This window comes from Pleurodeles waltl, chromosome 6, assembly GCF_031143425.1.
Source record: "Pleurodeles waltl isolate 20211129_DDA chromosome 6, aPleWal1.hap1.20221129, whole genome shotgun sequence".
Taxonomy (NCBI): Eukaryota; Metazoa; Chordata; class Amphibia; order Caudata; family Salamandridae; genus Pleurodeles; species Pleurodeles waltl.
The window spans coordinates 82,639,259-82,660,443 of record NC_090445.1 but is presented as its reverse complement, the minus strand read 5'-3'; the positions used below and the strand labels follow the sequence as shown (position 1 = coordinate 82,660,443).

General features: G+C 50.3%; 1 non-coding gene across 1 annotated transcript; it reads right to left on the bottom strand.

Annotated features, from left to right (window-relative positions):
- Positions 1 to 9,506: 9,506 nt before the first annotated feature.
- Positions 9,507 to 9,579, bottom strand: TRNAK-CUU (transfer RNA lysine (anticodon CUU)). Its single transcript has one exon. It is a non-coding gene; the product is annotated as a tRNA-Lys (tRNA).
- Between the last annotated feature and the right edge of the window lie 11,606 nt (positions 9,580 to 21,185).

Genomic DNA, 21,185 nt, shown 5'->3' with positions numbered 1-21,185 from the left:
CTCCAGAGCCGTGTTCCGGAGGCTGCCGGAATGGCTGAGCGGTGTAAGGTGCCACATTCAAGAGCAGTATCTTCCCCAGTCCCGTAATGAAATCCCGCTGCCGACATAAAGTAGTTTTCATACCTACTTAAATCATAACACCTGCAGGGATGAGAATTTAAACTCCTCTTTTTGAAAGGATGGGGGGGGACAGGGCGGACCGGAGTGGACTCCGAGCTCGCTGTAAGCACGGGCGGCTCAGGCTAGGAAAGGGCGCAGGAAAGGCTGGGCCTAGGACCGCTCCCAGCGGCGCCTCCCAGGGAGGGAAGTGCTGCGTTGTGTGGAGTCCTGTGGGAATCGTGAGGCAAACTTCAGGATGTGTGTGTGTGTAGTTTTAAGCCTCAGCGAAATATCTGAAAAAGGTGAGATTTAAGGTTAAACCCATAAATGGATAAGCCTTTAAAAAGCATCACACCAAACGTGTGGCTCAAACCCACGACCCTGAGATTAAGAGTCTCATGCTCTACCGACTGAGCTAGCCAAGCTACTGTGCCTATGTCTTTTCACACACCCTCTGTGTGTTCTTTGTGAGGAAGTAGTGTGTGGTTATCCCAGGAGGCCCCTTTGTTTCATTTTCTCTGCTGCTGAGTCGACACAGGCATCTTTCTCTTTCTCCATCTCTCGCTCTACCCCAGTCTTATGTCTCCATCAGTCTCTCTGGAGCTCACTCTGGTACATCCATGCATCTGTCCTCTCAACCTGTCTCTGGGCACATACTTGAATGTCCAGTAGAGAACAGTGTGAACTCTCCCTGTTTTGCGAGGTGGCAGTCAGCTTCCAGAGCCATGTTCCGGAGGCTGCTGCAATGGCCGAGCGGTGTAAGGTGCCACATTCAAGAGCAATATCTTCCCCAGTCCCGTGATCAAATCCAGCTGCTGACATAAAGTAGTTTTTATACCTACTTTAATCATAACACCAGCGGGGATGAGACCTTAAACTCCTCTTTTTGAAAGGATGGGGGGGACAGGACGGACCGGAGCGGACTCCGAGCTCGCTGTAAGCACACGCGGCTCATGCTAGGAAAGGGCGCAGGAAAGGCTCGGCCTAGGACCGCTCCCAGCGGCGCCTCCGAAGGGGGGGAAGTGCTGCGTTGTGTGGGAATCGTGAGGCAAACTGCAGGATGTGTGTGTAGTTTTAAGCCTCGGCGAAATATCTGAAAAAGGTGAGAGTTAATGCTAAACCCGAAAATGGAGAAGCCTTTAAAAAGCATCACGCACAACGTGGGGCTCAAACCCACGACCCTGAGATTAAGAGTCTCATGCTCTACCGACTGAGCTAGCCGGGCTGCTGTGCCTATGTCATTTCACACACCCTCTGTGTGTTCTTTGTGAGGAAGTAGTGTGTGGTTATCCCAGGAGGCCCCTTTGTTTCATTTTCTCTGCTGCTGACTCGACACAGGCACCTTTGTCTTTCTCCATCTTTCGCTCTACCCCAGTCTTATGTCCCCATCAGTCTTTCTGGAGCTCGGGGGGCATGGCCAAGATGGCGATTGGAGCAGCAGCATAAACCGCAGCTCCGTCGGCCAGCCTGTACAATCATCCTGACGCTAAGCACCTAGCCCTCCCTGGGGCAGGGTGAGGAGGCCGTTCGTGGGACCCCGAAGTGCTGCACCATCACCCAAGTCCGCGCCTTTTGAGACGCTCCAATTCCGGAGTAAGGGAAAAAGAAAGAACACCGCCGTGGTCGGCGCCTGCCTCGCGGCCCGCCTAGCCCGGCCGATCGCGGGCCGCGCTTGCCGGAACCGTGCTTGGACTCAGCCACCACTAAAAAGAGGTAAGGGCTCGCCGCCGCGACCCCGTCGTGTGCGCCGGAGCTGCCTGCTGGCCTGCGGGGAGCCGCTCGGCGTGCACAGGGCCGGCCGAGTCCTCCCGCAAGCGTCCCTGCTCCGCGGAACGCTGCGCCGGAGCACGTATATCAGAACGGACCATACTCCTACCGCGGGCACCCATCGGGCGCCCACGCTTCGTCGTGAAGCTATGCCCCATATCCGGGACATCTGAAATTTAACACAGACGTCATTGACGGCGTGGGAGGCGGCCTGGGAAAAAAGGCATAATTGAACACTCGGAAGATCGACAGCCGCCATTTTAGGTGCCTCGGACCTCGGGGGGACTAAGTTTCTGCGGCTTAGTAATATTGTACCAGCCAGCAAAGTAAACTAAACTGCACAAGCGCCCCCCTTAAACGTGCTGCATATCGGGTGCACTGACTGGCGGCATTTGAGCAACAACATTACCTCAAGCCCCACAGTGCCCCCCCTAGGGCACCAAGTGTGCTAGAACTAGCGAAGACAATGTAATAGGTGCAAGAAGGTAGCGGCAGAGTCAGAATAAACTGCGAACACATTCCTGGAGTACAAGTAGCGCAGATTAAAATATAAGTGGTGCCCCCTGGCGATACTCGTCAGCTTGCAATCCCGTAATAAGTTAAACATTTCTTTCAAGAAACCCTTAACATCCAGCACAAATATTGCCTCCACCTAATCTGGAAACGCCATATCTACGCCTCTTCTGCAACGCGATATCCGGCTGACACCGCCAACTGCAGTCTCTTCAAGCAGATAGTCAACGCTTCTAGCTGCTCCTTTTCCGTTTAATCGCCAGACGTGAGCCCCTGGCGACCGGCTTGCCACAACACTCGATCTGGTAGCTTTTGCCGCAGGAGCCCCAAATGCAACACTAAAATCACAGCCACTGCTGCATTTCTCAAATGGTGAAGCCAAAAACCACTCGTGCACCCCTCACCAAAATGGACCATACTACAACATCCCATCCGGAAGCGCACGCCATTGCGCAATCAACATTACAGAAGCTGGAACTAACTTTACAATCACATACTTCACAATTCAAAAAAATCCTGCAAGCCATTCTAGACACTAAGACCACCTTGGAAGCCAAAATAGGCTCTGTAACAGAGGACCTCAATATCCTTCGCACCGATCAACATGCTCTAGCCGATAGAGTATCCGAACTTGAAAAAGACACGGCGCCCCTGTCTGGCTCTATGAAAGACCTGCAACTACAGCTATCGCAACTGTCAACAGAAGTTGATTTCTTAAAGCGCAGAACAGAAGACGCAGAAGGCAGGTCTCGACGCAACAACATACGCCTGGTCAGTTTTCCTGAACGTGCTGAGGGCTTAAGCGCAGAACTGTTCATTGAGCAATGGCTTATAGACACAATCCTTAAAAACAATATCCCGAAGTTCTTCTCAGAAAGGGCACACAGAATTCCAGGCAGACCTCCAGCACCTGGTTTGCAACCACGCCCTCTTATAATAAGACTCCTTAACTACTGAGACAGAGACCTCATCCTCCAACTATTCCGCAAATCAGGCCCAGTGTGCTACGAAAATGCCACGATAACAGCTTATCCATACTTTACAGCAGAAGTGCAAAAAAAACTTAACTCCTTCTACAGTGTTAAGGTATGCCTTCGCAGACACGATATCAAATACGCACTGATGTTCCCAGCCAGACTTCGGATACAGGATGAATCTCGCTCCTTCTTCTTCACCACTCCGGAAGATGCCTGGACCTGGCTACACGCCAAAGGCCTAGCTGACCCGTCGGACGCAAGCACTCAAATCGACAATAGATCTCTCTCCACGAGGCACCGAAAGCAACGCAAGAGACAGGAAGCCAGACCCTCACCTGAGCAGGCAAAATCCGAGCGCTCTCGGCTCCTCCGAACAACATCCAGTTTTGTCAATGCTCCCTCCGCTGCCTCACCCTCGCAAACAGAAATCGAACAGGAACAAGTTCTAAACTCCGATTCAGCTGAGTCCACATGTGGCTCTCTTCTCACACCACGCACAGCGGACGACATCTGAAGAATGATCAGTCTAGCTTACCTGAAGCCTAAAAGTTCCATCGCAGCTTCTTTGAGGCTCCTATACGTGGTCTAGCAGTCAACGGGTGTCCCCCGTCCGACGCTCTTCGCCTCTTAAACTATGCGAAACTCGGGCAGGGTAAGACAGTACCTTTGCATCAACGCCAACTGGCACCCCCCTGCTCCATATGGACAATTACCTCACACTGGATTTTTCCGGTATTATTTTCTATATGTTAATAGTTTATTTGTTGTATGTTGTTTTAGTGTGCACCTCTATATTAGGAGTAGGGATTTATAGTAGGCGGGCCAAATATAAAAACAGCAGCAAACACACAAGGGATGCTGACTGTAGCAACAAAAATACAGCTCACAGCTTGTTTCTTGATTGTCGGCCAGTCACACCGACTGAGTCCCATAACAATGTCAATACTGGGTCGTCAGATAATTACAACCACGATCATATAACACATACAAAACCACTATGGCCACTCATAGACACCTGGGAACCCTAAAATATAAAACACTCACTTGGAACGTTAAGGGTATGGCAAATCCTCGGAAACGTCAAAGGGTTCACGCCTTTCTCACAAGACATCAAATACACATAGCATTCCTACAGGAGACACATTTCACCAAATCTATCCTAGACACCACACGTTCAAAATGGAAGGGGCAATTATATGCCACCACTACTTCATCCTTTGCTCGTGGAATAGCCATCTGGATAGCACCTAGTGTCCCGTTCGCGTCCTCCCGCACGCAATGTGATCCAAACGGTAGATATGTAATACTTGAAGGCACCCTAGACGGGTCCCTATAGGCCTGGTCGCACTATACTCCCCAAACTCGAACCAGCGCGACTTCTTATCCACGCTCACTACTGGCAACTTTAGCGACCTTACATTGGAAAGCATATGGGGAGGCGACTTTAATAGCGTCCTAGACACTCACATGGATCGCTCATTTCCCCCAATCATTGCAGCCCCCGCCAATCGTGCTTCAGAATCTCTGGCGCAGTGGGCGTCAAATAATGGACTAAGAGATATATGGAGGGTGCATCACCCCACTCACCGCGAGTACTCTTACTTCTCCCCAGTCCATAAACTGCATACTAGGATAGATATATTCTTTGTATCCACCACCGTTAATCACAAAATATGCTTATCCGAATACTTAGCACGCACAATATCAGATCACAACCCATTATGCCTAACGTTGGCATGGGGACACATACAAACTCGGATACCAACATGGCGTTTGCAACCAGAAGCCCTCCTAGATCCTCCTTTTCAAAAAGATATCTCCAAAAGTTTAACCGATTACTTTCTATCAAATAAAAATACAACCTCATCCCGTGCCATAGAATGGGACGCTCATAAAGTGGTGATAAGGGGTCACCGCCTTTCGGCCACGGTAGGGGTCAGAAAGGTACTCATTAAGGAATTACAAGACTTAGAAATAAAGCTCCGCAATGCAGAAAATGCAAACGATAATAGCGAACCCGCATTAGCAACACTACGGGCCTGATTACAACTTTGGAGGAGGTGTTAATCCGTCCCAAATGTGATGGATATACCACCAGCCGTATTACGAGTTCCATAGGATATAATGGACTCGTAATACGGCTGGTGGTATATCCGTCACTTTACCGTCACTTTTGGGACGGATTAACACCTCCTCCAAAGTTGTAATCAGGCTCTACATCTGCTTAGGGCTTCTCACAAGGAGACAGACAACAGACTGGGTAAGCACGATTACAGACACTATATGACCAAACAACATGCTGAAGGTGACAGATCTGGTAGATTATTAGCTTGGCTGACTCGGCAACCATCACAACCAACACCCATTGGCACAATACGCCTAAATCCTGACACAATCGTTAATACCCAAGCAGGCATAAACAATGCCTTCTCCACATATTATTGGACCCTATATACGCCTCCTCCACCACCTCCAGAGCAACATATTATCAACACACTAAGCCTGGTCCCCCAAAGTCAACTTATCCTTGACAACACCGCCACTCTAGATGCCCCCGTTACTATTGAAGAGGTGCGCCTTGCATTATCACAAATAGCACGTAATAAAACTCCCGGCTCAGACGGTTTACCGATAGAATACTACAATTCCCATGCTTCCCTTTTATTACACCCACTAACAGAAGTATTCAACGAAGCACACCATAAATTACAATTGCCGGACTCAATGAGCGAAGCACTGATAGTCGTCCTCCCAAAAACAGGCCGCGACCCTCTAGATGTCAAATCATACAGGCCGCTCTCCTTGCTGAACACAGACTGCAAACTATTAGGTAAAATACTCGCAAACCGTCTCCTCCCTTATTTATCGACTTTGATACACCATGATCAATCAGGCTTTATTCCTGGCAGAAGCACCTTCCTGAACATTAGGAGACTCTTACACATAATACACAGTAATACAAACTCGGTAGCAGTGGCCCTATCTTTAGATATAGAAAAAGCATTCGACACACTTAGTTGGAACTATCTGCTACACACTCTTAAAGCGTTCGACTTTAGTGCCGGTTTCATTAACTGGATCAGGACGCTTTACTCCAGGCCCACTGCCCGTGTCAAAAATGGACGAGTTATCTCTGAAGCATTCCCCATAGGCAGAGGCACCAGACAGGGCTGCCCATTATCCCCATTGCTGTTCGCTATTGCTATGGAGCCACTAGCGATTAAATTACGGAGCTATGCACACATATGGGGTATACCGGAGGCTAACACCCACCACTTCGTATCTATGTACGCAGATGACACCTTAATATATCTGCACGACCATTCAGCCTATATGGCTGAGGCCCTGCAGTTACTGGACTCCTTCGCTATCGCCTCCGGACTGCACGTCAATTGGTCCAAATCAAGCATATTCCCCATTTCTCCCTCCCCGGTAGCTCACCATATGTCGCTACTGCAATACAAATTGCCCTGGTCACATATAACCTTTAAATATCTGGGTGTGCAGATTTATCACTCTATCACGGATCTAAAAGAAGGAAACATAGACAGAATCCTTGGCTCCGTTCGCGGCTCAATTCCCTTCTGGAGCTCACTTCCCCTGTCTCCAATGGGCCGTGTGGCGATAGCCAAAATGCTTATCCTTCCAAGGTTTCTATACTACTTTACAGCTCTCCGGCTGTGCTTACCGCGTTCCTTTTTTAATAAGCTGCAATCAATACTAACGGATTTACTCTGGGGTAAAGACAGACGCAGAGTGGCGCTGTCAATAACGCAACATCCGCAGGAGATGGGTGGATTGGGAATGACTAACTTCGAAAGATATTATGCAGCCGCCCAATTATCATGGCTGTCTACATGGCTATGTGACACCCCGTCGGCCGAAAGCAGGATGTTACAGACACATATACCATCACAGAGGCTGCTACTCTCGATACTAACTAGCACCCCCAATAGTTCTCCCAGACTAATATTACTACAGGCAGCCCGATTCTGCTGGCGCAGATATGTCCAAACTAAGCCCACATCTTTCCCCTACTCGCCTCTGCTGCCACTACTTCAACTGCTGGATACCCAAATCCTGTCAATACACCATGATACATGCGAAATGAACATGCTCCAACTGGGTGACTTATACTCTCGCTCCGCGTTGCGCACTTTCGCTGAACTGGTAACTGCAGGCACTATGCAAAATGGAGCCTTCCTAACATTTAATGCCATAAGGCTATTGCTGAATAAGATCTGGGGCGCAGAAGACTTGGAACCTCCCGAATCCTCGCTGCTCACCACTATACTAACTATTGGCAGCTCAAAGAGCATTATTACCACATTATATAAAGCATTGCTGGAAGCAATATGCACAACACTGCCAAACGCAAAGGCTCGTTGAGACGCTGTCCTTCCTACCCCACTACCACAGAAGACCTGGGTCACTGCCCTCACAACAATCAAATCAATATCCCGTAATCCTCGCCTACGGTACACTCAATTTAATTATCTTCACCAATCATATTTATCACCAGCCCGCATCCAAAAAATCTAACCCCATACAACACCAACATGCCCTAGATGCGCTACACCAGCAGCTGACTTCTATCATATGGTTTGGAAGTGCCATTCCATAAACTCGGCCTGGCAACGCGTGACGGAGGTCACAGCAGAGATCTCATCCCACACCCTAGTGCCCACTCCTGATTCCTGCTTACTCGGCATAAGACAGCGTATTAAAGCAGACAAACATACGCACAGGTTTATCGACCTGGCTTTTGTGGTGTATAAACGCTTGATAGCAATACAATGGAAAGCTCCACATGCTCCTTCCCACGCGACATGTCTACGTGATTACATAGCCGCTCTCAGGCTGAAGCCCAGACACTTCACTTGCTACAACACCGAGGTCTTATCCTAGCTGGCCCGGAGGTCTGGGACACATTCGTGGTTGCAATGGAGGCCAGAGACGACATGTATCCCCAATGAACAGGTCTCAACCCATGGTACACCACAGCCTGTGCTGACGCTGTTAAGGCCGGGACTGCACAGCAGCAACTTCGGTTTGTCCTTAAACACACTCATTACTATTATCCTTCCTCTTCCTCGAAAGACATCTCTTACCTGTGCCCAATCACTCCCCACACGCTTATACATGCCTGTAACACACAATCACAACAAGTAAAATAGTCCTGCCCCTGAACCCGTCAACACCACAGACACTCTTTACACCCCTGAACTGATTACTATATTAGATACGGATATCGTCAATGTCTGGCCAGACCCCGTAAGCTGCAATCAGCCCTAATAACAGCTCGCATGTTAAATGTCACTGTATTCTCCTTTTACAACGCCCTTAACTCTCTCGCATTATTAAGATTAGCTGTTAAAGTTCTCCCTTCCTGATATCCCTGCTTTCCTCTTCCAATTCCCCTCTCCCCTCCTTTCTTTTTCACACCTCTCGTAGTGGCAATGCTGTGTAAAATTATACAAGTATGTAAATGTATTGCAAAATAACGTACAGCTATTGTATTGATGTGTGCAGTTTGCGTTCAATAAAGAGATTTAAAAAAAAAAAAAACAGTCTCTCTGGTGCTCACTCTGGTACATACATGCATCTGTCCTCTCAACCTGTCTCTGGGCACATACTTAAATGTCCAGTAGAGAACAGTGTGAACTCTCCCTGTTTCGCGAGGTGGCAGTCAGCCTCCAGAGCTGTGTTCGGAGGCTGCCAGAATGGCTGAGCGGTGTAAGGCGCCACATTCAAGAGCAGTGTCTTCCCCAGTCCCGTGATCAAATCCCGCTGCTGACATAAAGTAGTTTTCATACCTACTTTAATCATAACACCAACGGGGATGAGACCTTAAACTACTCTTTTTGAAAGGATGGGGGGGGGGACAGGACGGACCGGAGCGGACTCCGAGCTCGCTGTAAGCACGGGCGGCTCAGGCTAGGAAAGGGCGCAGGAAAGGCTCGGCCTAGGACCGCTCCCAGCGGCGCCTCCCAGGGTGGGAAGTGCTGCGTTGTGTGGAGTTCTGTGGGAATCGTGAGGCAAACTGCAGGATGTGTGTGTGTGTGTGTAGTTTTAAGCCTCAGTGAAATATCTGAAAAAGGTGAGAGTTAATGTTAAACCCGAAAATGGAGAAGCCTTTTAAAAGCATCACACCCAACGTGGGGCTCGAACCCACGACCCTGAGATTAAGAGTCTCATGCTCTACCGACTGAGCTAGCCGGGCTTTTGTTCCTATATGATTTCACACACCCTCTGTGTGTTCTTTGTGAGGAAGTAGTGTGTGGTTATCCCAGGAGGCCCCTTTGTTTTATTTTCTCTGCTGCTGACTCGACACAGGCACCTTTCTCTTTCTCCATCGCTCGCTCTACCCCAGTCTTATGTCCCCATCAGTTTCTCTGGAGCTCACTCTGGTACATACATGCATCTGTCCTCTCAACCTGTCTCTGGGCACATACTTAAATGTCCAGTAGAGAACAGTGTGAACTCTCCCTGTTTTGCGAGGTGGCAGTCAGCCTCCAGAGCTGTGTTCCGGAGGCTGCCGAAATGGCCGAGCGGTGTAAGATGCCACATTCAAGAGCAATATCTTCCCCAGTCCTGTGATCAAATCCCGCTGCTGACATAAAGTAGTTTTCATACCAACTTTAATCATGACACCAGCAGGGATGAGACCTTAAATTCCTCTTTTTGAAAGGATGGGGGGGGGGGGGGGAGGGCAGGACGGACCGGAGCGGACTCCGAGCTCGCTGTAAGCACGGGTGGCTCAGGCTAGGAAAGGGCGCAGGAAAGGCTCGGCCTAGGACCGCTCCCAGAGGCGCCTCCCAGGGCGGGAAGTGCTGCGTTGTGTGGAGTCCTCTGGGAATCGTGAGGAAACTGCAGGATGTGTGTGTGTGTGTAGTTTTAAGCCTCAGCGAAATATCTGAAAAAGGAGAGAGTTAATGTTAAACCCGAAAATGGAGAAGCCTTTAAAAAGCATCACACCCAACATGGGTCTCGAACCCACAACCCTGAGATTAAGAGTCTCATGCTCTACTGACTGAGCTAGCCAGGCTGCTGTACCTGTGTCATTTCACACTCCCTCTGTTTGTTCTTTGTGAGGAAGTAGTGTGTGGTTATCCAAGGAGGCCCCTTTGTTTCATTTTCTCTGCTGCTGACTCAACACAGGCACCTTTCTCTTTCTCCATCTCTCGCTCTACCCCAGTCTTATGTCCCCATCAGTCTCTCTGGAGCTTACTCTGGTACATACATGCATCTGTCCTCTCAACCTGTCTCTGGGCACATACTGAAATGTCCAGTAGAGAACAGTGTGAACTCTCCCTGTTTCGCGAGGTGGCAGTCAGCCTCCAGAGGCGTGTTCCGGAGGCTGCCGGAATGGCCGAGCGGTGTAAGGTGCCACATTCAAGAGCAGTATTTTCCCCAGTCCTGTGATCAAATCCCGCTGCCGACATAAAGTAGTTTTCATACCTACTTTAATCATAACACCAGCGGGGATGAGACCTTAAACTCCTCTTTTTTAAAGGATGGGGGGGACAGGACGGACCGGAGCGGACTCCGAGCTCGCTGTAAGCACGGGCGGCTCAGACTAGGAAAGGGCGCAGGAAAGGCTCGGCCTAGGACCGCTCCCAGCGGCGCCTCCCAGGGTGGGAAGTGCTGCGTTGTGTGGAGTCCTGTGGGAATCGTGAGGCAAACTGCAGGATGTGTGTGTGTGTGTAGTTTTAAGCCTCAGCGAAATATCTGAAAAAGGTGAGAGTTAATGTTAAACCTGAAAATGGAGAAGCCTTTAAAAAGCATCACACCCTACGTAGGGCTCGAACCCACAACCCTGAGATTAAGAGTCTCATTCTCTACCGACTGAGCTAGCCGGGCTGCTGCGCCAATGTCATTTCACACACCCTCTGTGTGTTCTTTGTGAGGAAGTAGTGTGTGGTTATCCCAGGAGGCCCCTTTGTTTCATTTTCCCTGCTGCTGACTCGACACAGGCACCTTTCTCTTTCTCCATCTCTCGCTCTACCCCAGTCTTATGTCCCCATCAGTCTCTCTGGAGCTCACTCTGGTACATACATGCATCTGTCCTCTCAACCTGTCTCTGGGCACATACTTAAATGTCCAGTAGAGAACAGTGTGAACGCTCCCTGTTTCGCGAGGTGGCAGTCAGCCTCCAGAGCTATACTCCGGAGGCTGCTGGAATGGCCGAGCGGTGTAAGGCGCCGCATTCAAGAGCAGTATCTTCCCCAGTCCTGTGATCAGATCCCGCTGCTGAGATAAAGTAGTTTTCATACCTACTTTATTCATAACACCAGCGGGGATGAGACCTTAAACTCCTCTTTTTGAAAGGATGGGGGGGGAACAAGACGGACTGGAGAGGACTCCGAGCTCGCTGTAAGCACGGGCGGCTCAGGCTAGGAAAGGGCGCAGGAAAGGCTCGGCCTAGGACCGCTCCCAGCGGCGCCTCCCAGGGCGGGAAGTGCTGCGTTGTGTGGAGTCCTGTGGGAATCGTGAGGCAAACTGCAGAATGTGTGTGTGTGTAGTTTTAAGCCTCAGCGAAATATCGGAAAAAGGTGAGAGTTAATGTTAAACCCGAAAATGGAGAAGCCTTTAAAAAGCATCACACCCAACATGGGGCTCGAACCCACAACCCTGAGATTAAGAGTCTCATGCTCTACTGACTGAGCTAGCCAGGCTGCTGTGCCTGTGTCTTTTCACACACCCTCTGTTTGTTCTTTGTGAGGAAGTAGTGTGTGGTTATCCAAGGAGGCCCCTTTGTTTCATTTTCTCTGCTGCTGACTCGACACAGGCACCTTTCTCTTTCTCCATCTCTCGCTCTACCCCAGTCTTATGTCCCCATCAGTCTCTCTGGAGCTCACTCTGGTACATACATGCATCTGTCCTCTCAACCTGTCTCTGGGCACATACTGAAATGTCCAGTAGAGAACAGTGTGAACTCTCCCTGTTTCGTGAGGTGGCAGTCAGCCTCCAGAGCCGTGTTCCGGAGGCTGCCGGAATGGCCGAGCGGTGTAAGGTGCCACATTCAAGAGCAGTATTTTCCCCAGTCCTGTGATCAAATCCCGCTGCCGACATAAAGTAGTTTTCATACCTACTTTAATCATAACACCAGCGGGGATGAGACCTTAAACTCCTCTTTTTGAAAGGATGGGGGGGACAGGACGGACCGGAGCGGACCCTGAGCTCGCTGTAAGCACGGGCGGCTCAGGCTAGGAAAGGGCGCAGGAAAGGCTCGGCCTAGGACCGCTCCCAGCGGCGCCTCCCAGGGTGGGAAGTGCTGCGCTGTGTGGAGTCCTGTGGGAATCGTGAGGCAACCTGCAGGATGTGTGTGTGTGTGTAGTTTTAAGCCTCAGCGAAATATCTGAAAAAGGTGAGAGTTAATGTTAAACCTGAAAATGGAGAAGCCTTTAAAAAGCATCACGCCCTACGTGGGGCTCGAACCCACAACCCTGAGATTAAGAGTCTCATGCTCTACCGACTGAGCTAGCCGGGCTGCTGTGCCTATGTCATTTCACACACCCTCTGTGTGTTCTTTGTGAGGAAGTAGTGTGTGGTTATCCCAGGAGGCCCCTTTGTTTCATTTTCCCTGCTGCTGACTCAACACAGGCACCTTTCTCTTTCCCCATCTCTCGCTCTACCCCAGTCTTATGTCCCCATCAGTCTCTCTGAAGCTCACTCTGGTACATACATGCATCTGTCCTCTCAACCTGTCTCTGGGCACATACTTAAATGTCCAGTAGAGAACAGTGTGAACGCTCCCTGTTTCGCGAGGTGGCAGTCAGCCTCCAGAGCTATACTCCAGAGGCTGCCGGAATGGCCGAGCGGTGTAAGGCGCCACATTCAAGAGCAGTATCTTCCCCAGTCCTGTTATCAGATTCCGCTGCTGACATAAAGTAGTTTTCATACCTACTTTAAACATAACACCAGAGGGGATGAGACCTTAAACTCCTCTTTTTGAAAGGATGGGGGGGAACAAGACGGACCGGAGCGGACTCCGAGCTCGCTGTAAGCACGGGCGGCTCAGGCTAGGAAAGGGCGCAGGAAAGGCTCGGCCTAGGACCGCTCCCAGCGGCGCCTCCCAGGGCGGGAAGTGCTGCGTTGTGTGGAGTCCTGTGGGAATCGTGAGGCAAACTGCAGGATGTGTGTGTGTGTAGTTTTAAGCCTCAGTGAAATATCGGAAAAAGGTGAGAGTTAATGTTAAACCCGAAAATGGAGAAGCCTTTAAAAAGCATCATGCCCAACGTGGGGCTCAAACCCACGACCCTGAGATTAAGAGTGTCATCCTCTACCGACTGAGCTAGCCGGGCTGCTGTGCCTATGGCATTTCACACACCCTCTGTGTGTTCTTTGTGAGGAAGTAGTGTGTGGTTATCCCAGGAGGCCCCTTTGTTTAATTTTCTCTGCTGCTGACTCGACACAGGCACCTTTCTCTTTCTCCATCTCTCGCTCTACCCCAGTCTTATGTCCTCATCAGTCTCTCTGGAGCTCACTCTGGTACATACATGCATCTGTCCTCTCAACCTGTCTGTGGGCACATACTTAAATGTCCAGTAGAGAACAGTGTGAACTCTCCCATTTTTCGCGAGGTGGCAGTCAGCCTCCAGAGGCGTGTTCCGGAGGCTGCCGGAATGGCTGAGCGGTGTAAGGCGCCACATTCAAAAGCAGTATTTTCCCCAGTCCTGTGATCAAATCCCGCTGCTGACATAAAGTAGTTTTCATACCTACTTTAATCATAACACCAGCGGGGATGAGACCTTAAACTCCTCTTTTTGAAAGGATGGTGGGGGGGACAGGACGGACCGGAGCGGACTCCGAGCTCGCTGTAAGCACGGACGGCTCAGGCTAGGAATGGTCGCAGGAAAGGCTCGGCCTAGGACCGCTCACAGCGGCGTATCCTAGGGCGGGAAGTGCTGCATTGTGTGGAGTCCTGTGGGAATCGTGAGGCAAACTGCAGGATGTGTGTGTGTGTAGTTTTAAGCCTCAGCGAAATATCTGAAAAAGGTGAGAGTTAATGTTAAACCCGAAAATGGAGAAGCCTTTAAAAAGCATCACGCCCAACATGGGGCTCGAACCCACAACCCTGAGATTAAGAGTCTCATGCTCTACCGACTGAGCTAGCCGGGCTGCTGTGCCTATGTCATTTCACACACCCTCTGTGTGTTCTTTGTGAGGAAGTAGTGTGTGGTTATCCCAGGAGGCCCCTTTGCTTCATTTTCTCTGCTGCTGACTCGACACAGGCACCTTTCTCTTTCTCCATCTCTCGCTCTACCCCAGTCTTTTGTCCTCATCAGTTTCTCTGGAGCTCACTCTGGTACATACATGCATCTGTCCTCTCAACCTGTCTCTGGGCACATACTTAAATGTCCAGTAGAGAACAGTGTGAACTCTCCCTGTTTCGCGAGGTGGCAGTCAGCCTCCAGAGCCGTGTTCCGGAGGCTGCCGGAATGGCCGAGCGGTGTAAGGTGCCACATTCAAGAGCAGTTTTTTCCCCAGTCCTGTGATCAAATCCCACTGCCGACATAAAGTAGTTTTCATACCTACTTTAATCATAACACCAGCGGGGATGAGACCTTAAACTCCTCTTTTTGAAAGGATGGGGGGGACAGGACAGACCGGAGCGGACTCCGAGCTCGCTGTAAGCACGGGCGGCTCAGGCTAGGAAAGGGCGCAGGAAAGGCTTGGCCTAGGACCGCTCCCAGCGGTGCCTCCCAGGGCAGGAAGTGCTGCGTTGTGTGGAGTACTGTGGGAATCGTGAGGCAAACTGCAGGATGTGTGTTAGTGTAGTTTTAAGCCTCAGCGAAATATCTGAAAAAAGGTGAGAGTTAATGTTAAACCCGAAAATGGAGAAGCCTTTAAAAAGCATCACACCCAACGTGGGGCTCAAACCCACGACCCTGAGATTAAGAGTATCATGCTGTACCGACTGAGCTAGCCAGGCTGCTGTTCCTATGTCATTTCACACACCCTCTGTGTGTTCTTTGTGAAGAAGTAGTGTGTGGTTATCCCAGGAGGCCCCTTTGTTTCCTTTTCTCTGCTGCTGACTCGACACAGGCACCTTTCTTTTTCTCCATCTCTCGCTCTACCCCAGTCTTATGTCCCCATCAGTCTCTCTGGAGCTCTGTAGGAGGCTGGACTGGCTTGTAGTGAGTACCAAGGGGTACTTGCACCTTGCACCAGGCCCAGTTATCCCTTATTAGTGTATAGGGTGTCTAGCAGCTTAGGCTGATAGATAATGGTAGCTTAGCAGAGCAGCTTAGGCTGAACTAGGAGACGTGTGAAGCTACTACAGTACCACAAGTGTCACTTGCACAATATCATAAGAAAACACAATACACAGTTATACTAAAAATAAAGGTACTTTATTTTTATGACAATATGCCAAAGTATCTTAGAGTGTACCCTCAGTATGAGGATAGCAAATATACACAAGTTATATGTACACAATACCAAAAATATGCAGTATAGTATTAGAAAACAGTGCAAACAATGTATAGTTACAATAGGATGCAATGGGGACACATAGGGATAGGGGCAACACAAACCATATATTCCAAAAGTGGAATGTGAACCACGAATGGACCCCAAACCTATGTGACCTTGTAGAGGGTCGCTGGGACTATTAGAAAATAGTGAGAGTTAGAAAAATAGCCCTCCCCAAGACCCTGAAAAGTGAGTGCAAAGTGCACTGAAGTTCCCCAAAAGACAAAGAAGTCGTGATAGAGGAATAATGCAGGAAAGACACAAACCAACAATGCAACAACTGTGGATTTCCAATCTAGGGTACCTGTGGAACAAGGGGACCAAGTCCAAAAGTCACAAGCAAGTCGGAGATGGGCAGATGCCTAGGAAATGCCAGCTGTGGGTGCAAAGAAGCTTCTACTGGACAGAAGAAGCTGAGGTTTCTGCAAGAACGAAAAGGGCTAGAACCTTCCCTTTTGGTGGACGGATTTTACTCGCCGTGGAGAGTCGTGCAGAAGTGTTTTCCCGCCGAAAGAACGCCAACAAGCCTTGTTAGCTGCAAATCGTGCGGTTAGCGTTTTTGGACGCTGCTGCGGCCCAGGAGGGACCAGAAGGTCGCAAATTGGACCAGGAGAGAGAGGAGCCGTCGAGCAAGACAAGGAGCCCTCTCAGCAGCAGGTAGCACCCAGAAAAGTGCCAGAAGCAGGCACTACGAGGATGCGTGAAACGGTGCATGCCGAAGTTGCACAAAGGAGTCCCACGTCGCCGGAGACCAACTTAGGAAGTCGTGCAATGCAGGTTAGAGTGCCGTGGACCCAGGCTTGGCTGTGCACAAAGGATTTCCGACGAAAGTGCACGGAAGCCGGAGTAGTTGCAAAAGTCGCGGTTTCCAACAATGCAGTCTGGCGTGGGGAGGCAAGGACTTACCTCCTCCAAACTTGGACTGAAGAGTCACTGGACTGTGGGAGTCACTAGGACAGAGTTTCTGGATTCGAGGGACCTCGCTCGTCGTGCTGAGAGGAGACCCAAGGGACCGGTAATGCAGCTTTTTGGTGCCTGCGGTTGCAGGGGGAAGATTCCGTCGACCCACGGGAGATTTCTTCGGAGCTTCTGGTGCAGAGAGGAGGCAGACTACCCCCACAGCATGCACGAGCAGGAAAACAGTCGAGAAGGCGGCAGGATCAGCGTTACAGAGTTGCAGTAGTCGTCTTTGCTACTATGTTGCAGTTTTGCAGGCTTCCAGCGCAGTCAGCAGGCGATTCTGTGGCAGAAGGTGAAGAGAGAGATGCAGAGGAACTCTGATGAGCTCTTGCATTCGTTATCTAAAGTTTCCCCAGAGACAGAGACCCTAAATAGCCAGAAAAGAGGGGTTGGCTACCTAGGAGAGAGGATAGGCTACTAACACCTGAAGGAGCCTATCAGAAGGAGTCTCTGACGTCACCTGGTGGCACTGGCCACTCAGAGCAGTCCAGTGTGCTGGCAGCACCTCTGTTTCCAAGATGGCAGAGGTCTGGAGCACACTGGAGGAGCTCTGGACACCTCCCAGGGGAGGTGCAGGTCAGGGGAGTGGTCACTCCCCTTTCCTTTGTCCAGTTTCGCGCCAGAGCAGGGGCTAAGGGGTCCCTGAACCGGTGTAGACTGGCCTATGCAGAATTGGGCACATCTGTGCCCAAGAAAGCATTTCCAGAGGCTGGGGGAGGCTACTCCTCCCCTGCCTTCAAACCATTTTCCAAAGGGAGAGGGTGTAACACCCTCTCTCAGAGGAAGTCCTTTGTTCTGCCATCCTGGGACAAGCCTGGCTTGACCCCAGGGGGGCAGAAACCTGTCTGAGGGGTTGGCAGCAGCTGCAGTGAAACCCCAGGAAAGGCAGTTTGGCAGTAACAAGGGTCTGTGCTACAGACCACTGGGATCATGGAATTGTCCCAATAATGCCAGGATGGCATAGAGGGGGCAATTCCATGATCTTAGGCATGTTACATGGCCATATTCGGAGTTACCATTGTGAAGCTACATATAGGTAGTGACCTATATGTAGTGCACGCGTGTAAGGGTGTCCCCGCACTCACAAAGTTCAGGGAATTGGCCATGAACAATGTGGGGGCACCTTGGCTAGTGCCAGGGTGCCCTCACACTAAGTAACTTTGCACCTAACCTTTACCAGGTAAAGGTTAGACATATAGGTGACTTATAAATTACTTAAGTGCAGTGTAAAATGGCTGTGAAATAACATGGACGTTATTTCACTCAGGCTGCAGTGGCAGGCATGTGTAAGAATTGTCAGAGCTCCCTATGGGTGGCAAAAGAAATGCTGCAGCCCATAGGGATCTCCTGGAACCCCAATACCCTGGGTACCTCAGTACCATATCCTAGGGAATTATAAGGGTGTTCCAGTAAGCCAATATAAATTGGTAAAATTGGTCACTAGCCTGTTAGTGACAATTTGAAAGAAATGAGAGAGCATAACCACTGAGGTTCTGATTAGCAGAGCCTCAGTGAGACAGTTAGTCACTACACAGGTAACACATTCAGGCACACTTATGAGCACTGGGGCCCTGGAGAACAGGGTCCCAGTGACACATACAACTAAAATAACATATATACAGTGAAAAATGGGGGTAACATGCCAGGCAAGATGGTACTTTCCTACAAGCTCACTCTGGTACATACATGCATCTGTCCTCTCAACCTGTCTCTGGGCACATACTTAAATGTCCAGTAGAGAACAGTGTGAACTCTCCCTGTGTCGCGAGGTGGCAGTCAGCCTCCAGAGCCGTGTTCCGCAGGCTGTCGGAATGGCTGAGCGGTGTAAGGTGCCACATTCAAGAGCAGTATCTTCCCCAGTCCTGTGATCAAATCCCGCTGCTGACATAAAGTACTTTTCATACCTACTTTAATCATAACACCAGCGGGGATGAGACCTTAAAATCCTCTTTTTGAAAGGATGGGTGGGACAGGACGGAGCGGAGCGGACTCCGAGCTCGCTGTAAGCACGGGCGGCTCAGGCTAGGAAAGGGCACAGGAAAGGCTTGGCCTAGGACCGCTCCCAGCGGCGCCTCCCAGGGCGGGAAGTGTTGCGTTGTGTGGAGTCCTGTGGCAAACTGCAGGATGTGTGTGTGTGTAGTTTTAAGCCTCAGCGAAATATCTGAAAAAGGTGAGAATTAATGTTAAATCCGAAAATGGAGAAGCCTTTAAAAAGCATCACGCCCAACATGGGGCTCAAACCCACGACCCTGAGATTAAGAGTCTCATGCTGTACCGACTGAGATAGCCAGGCTGATGTGCCTATGTCATTTCACACAGCCTCTGTGTGTTCTTTGTGAGGAAGTAGTGTGTGGTTATCCCAGGAGGCCCCTTTGTTTCATTTTCTCTGCTGCTGACTCGACACAGGCACCTTTCTCTTTCTCCATCTCTCGCTCTACCCCAGTCTTATGTCCCCATCAGTCTTTCGGGAGCTCACTCTGGTACATACATGCATCTGTCCTTTCAACCTGTCTCTGGGCACATGCCTAAATGTCCAGTAGAGAACAGTGTGAACTCTCCCTGTTTCGCGAGGTGGCAGTCAGCCTCCAGAGACGTGTTCCGGAGGCTGCCAGAATGGCCGAGCGGTGTAAGGCGCCACATTCAAGAGCAGTATCTTCCCCAATCCCGTGGTCAAATCCTGCTGCTGACATAAAGTAGTTTTCATACCTAATTTAATCATAACACCAGCGGGGATGAGACCTTAAACTCCTCTTTTTGATAGGATGGGGGGGGACAGGATGGACCGGAGCGGACTCCGAGCTCGCTGTAAGCACGGGCGGCTCAGGCTAGGAAAGGGCGCAGGAAAGGCTCGGCATAGGACCGCTCCCAGCGGAGCCTCCCAGGGCGGGAAGTGCTGCGTTGTGTGGAGTCCTGTGGGAATTGTGAGGCAAACTGCAGGATGTGTGTGTGTGTGTAGTTTTAAGCCTCAGCAAACTATCTGAAAAAGGTGAGAGTTAATGTTAAACCCGAAAATGGAGAAGCCTTTAAAAAGCATCACACCCGACGTGGGGCTCAAACCCACAACCCTGAGATTAAGAGACTCATGCTCTACTGACTGAGCTAGTCAGGCTGCTGTGCCTATGTCATTTCACAAACCCTCTGTGTGTTCTTTGTGAGGAAGTAGTGTGTGGTTATCCCAGGAGGCCCCTTTGTCTCATTTTCTCTGCTGCTGACTCGACACAGGCACCTTTCTCTTTCTCCATCTCTCGCTCTACCCCAGTCTTATGTCCCCTTCAGTCTCTCTGGGGCTCACTCTGGTACATACATGCATCTGTCCTCTCAACCTGTCTCTGGGCACATACTTAAATGTCCAGTAGAGAACAGTGTGAACTCTCCCTGTTTCGCGAGGTGGCAGTCAGCCTCCAGAGACGTGATTCGGAGGCTGCCGGAATGGCCGAGCGGTGTATGCGCCACATTCAAGAGCAGTATCTTCCCCAGTCCCGTGGTCAAATCCCGCTGCTGACATAAAGTAGTTTTCATACCTACTTTAATCATAACACCAGCAGGGATGAGACCTTAAACTCCTATTTTTGAAAGGATGGGGGGGGACAGGACGGAGCGGAGCGGACTCCGAGCTCGCTGTAAGCACGGGCGGCTCAGGCTAGGAAAGAGCGCAGGAAAGGCTCGGCCTAGGACCACTCCTAGCGGCGCCTCCCAGGGCGGGAAGTGCTGCGTTGTGTGGAGTCCTGTGGGAATCGTGAGGCAAACTGCAGGATGTGTGTGTGTGTAGTTTTAAGCCTCAGCGAAATATCTGAAAAAGGTGAGAGTTAATGTTAAACACAAAAATGGAGAAGCCTTTAAAAAGCATCACACACAACTTGGGGTTCGAACCCACGACCCTGAGATTAAGAGTCTCATGCTCTACCGACTGAGCTAACCTGGCTCCTGTGTCTATGTCATTTCACACACCCTCTGTGTGTTCTTTGTGAGGAAGTAGTGTGTGGTTATCCCAGGAGGCCCCTTTGTTTCATTTTCTCTGCTGCTGACTCGACACAGGCACCTTTCTCTTTCTCCATCTCTCGCTCTACCTCAGTCTTATGTCCCCATCAGTCTCTCTGGAGCTCACTCTGGTACATACATGCATCTGTCCTCTCAACCTGTCTCTGGGCACATACTTAAATGTCCAGTAGAGAACAGTGTGAACTCTCCAGGTGTCGCGAGGTGGCAGTCAGCCTCCAGAGCTGTGTTCCCCAGGCTGCCGGAATGGCCGAGCGGTGTAAGGCGCCACATTCAAGAGCAGTATCTTCCCCAGTCCTGTGATCAAATCCCGCTGCTAACATAAAGTAGTTTTCATACCTACTTTAATCATAACACCAGGGTGATGAGACCTTAAACTCCTCTTTTTGAAAG